The 2,038-nt window shown below is 42.1% G+C and overlaps 1 protein-coding gene and 1 pseudogene across 1 annotated transcript in view; one reads left to right on the top strand and one right to left on the bottom strand.

Annotated features, from left to right (window-relative positions):
• Positions 1-2,038, top strand: part of SCFD1 (sec1 family domain containing 1) — a 150,934-nt gene that overhangs the window by 24,333 nt on the left and 124,563 nt on the right. The window lies entirely within an intron of this gene.
• LOC102811443 overlaps positions 1,106-2,038 on the bottom strand; it is a 2,560-nt pseudogene continuing 1,627 nt past the window's right edge.

Genomic DNA, 2,038 nt, shown 5'->3' with positions numbered 1-2,038 from the left:
TTCAAATTGTCCCTCATGAACCTTAGGCTTTCTTCAGATTTTTTTCTGATTGTTTTTCTAGTTTACTAGTATTGAGAAATTTATCTTTAAGCTCACTAATCCAGGCTTCCATTAATTCACATATACTCCTTTGCCCTTTCAGTGTTTGTACATTTCTGATATCTTAGTATTAATCTTCTGGATTTCTGTTTGCAAGTTTTGTGTTGTCTTTGATCCTTTATTTTTTTTTTTTTTGTTTGTTTTGGCCAGACTTTTTGTTTAGTATTCTGTAGTTGTTTAACACACACTTCATGGTCTTAATGGGGAGAGGCTCTTGTAGAATCCCAAGGAAATGTCAGAAAGGCAATATATGATGAGCATTATCCTTTTATTTTGGGTTTACTAGGTGACTAGCACTTTCCTTACTTAAGCATCTATCTCAAGTTTTGCATACTGAGAACATTGAGACTTCAGTTTGAATACAGCCTGAAATCTTACAAGTAGCAAACCCAACCACCCTTCTAATATCTAGCTTGTTTATTTAGACAGAATGAGTCATCATCTCTCCATTTTAGATGGCTAGATGTTTGTGGAAGATCTTACTATTGCTTGCCTCATTTACTGGGAAAAGTCAAATAGGAAGTGGCCTTCAGGGACGCTTAAGAGAATTACAACACTAGTACACAAGTCAAGGCTTACACATCTAACATTTGCTTATTGAAAGCAATGTTGTAAAATCTAATTAAACAGATTTTACTTTTTCTTCACAAGAAACATAAAAATTATGAAGGAGTAAGGAGCTCTGGTAGCATAGTGGTTACAAGTTGGGCTGCTAACCTCCTTGTCAGCAGTTCAAAACTACCAGCAGTTCCATGGGTGAAAGATGAGGCTTTCTGCTCCCGTAAAGATTTACAGCCTCGGAAACCCTGTACAGGGTCGCTATGAGTCAGAACCGCTCCATGGCACACCACGGCCACCACCACCACTTAATAGGACTTTTTTTTTTTTTTTTTTTTAAGTAACACAATTTTTCCTTTTAAGAGTCCTTGGGTAGTTGTGACAGAATAGGTTCCACTTTTTATTTGTTTCTTTGAACAGGGATTTTGGTCCAAAATTTTGTTTGTTTTTAATGTCTGCTTCTGCCTCCCCCTCTTATCAGATTGGCTTCCTCCACGGCCACCACCCACCTCTTGGTGCTCCGTGGCTTGAACTGCTGTAGGAATCACGTGGAGGAGGGTACCCCCTTTGCATAGAAGGGGGAAGCCCTCTTTCTTGTCTGCTAACCTGATCACAACCACTTGAGTTGAGATCACTTTGGCTACTTGAGTAACTGTCACGACTCCCACCATATCCGTCTCGTGAGCTACTATAATTGTCGTAGCGACTGTTTCCACCGTAAGATGGTGGTGGCCCTCATGTAGGTGGAGCACTACGTGAGTTACCATAGCTCTCATAGGAATCTCTGTTGGAGCCTCCACTTGGATGGTTTGAATATTCATGATCACGACCATAGCCATCTCTATCACTGTAGCCTCTGGATGGATAGTCATCACGTGACCTGGAATGACCATAATTATGATATGTATAATCTCTTGGTGGTGGTGTATAATCTCTTGTATCACGAGAATTTGGGTAATCTGTGTTTGAATAGCTGTCTTTAGTGGAATAGCCGTAATCTCTTGGTGACAGGTACACATCTCTTGGAGAGGGCAGGGGTTCCCTTCATGGTGGTCCTCTGTAACTATCTCTTCCACGTGATACAGGGGCTCTACCTCCCATTCCACTGCTACTGTGAACTGGTCCTGAAGGAGCTGATCTTTTAGGGGGAGGACCACCACTTTGTGGTGGTGGTCCTCTTTTTTCTGGAAGTGGTCCTCTGGAGGAACTAATGTTAAAATTCATGGAATAGCTGCCATCATCCGTGTGTCCCCCATGTGAAGGGAGTCCCCTGGTTCCTCCACTGCCTCCTATTCCAACCTCTAAAGCCACTGCTTCTTGGAGGTGGTGGGGGTCCACGCCTGCCACTTTCACATGTTGGGTTAGTGGCTTGTTCACCAAT

Source organism: Chrysochloris asiatica, unplaced genomic scaffold, assembly GCF_000296735.1.
Source record: "Chrysochloris asiatica unplaced genomic scaffold, ChrAsi1.0 scaffold00017, whole genome shotgun sequence".
In the NCBI taxonomy this organism is placed as follows: domain Eukaryota; kingdom Metazoa; phylum Chordata; class Mammalia; order Afrosoricida; family Chrysochloridae; genus Chrysochloris; species Chrysochloris asiatica.
The sequence above is the reverse complement of the archived record's forward strand: the minus strand, read 5'-3'. Positions and strand labels throughout refer to the sequence as shown.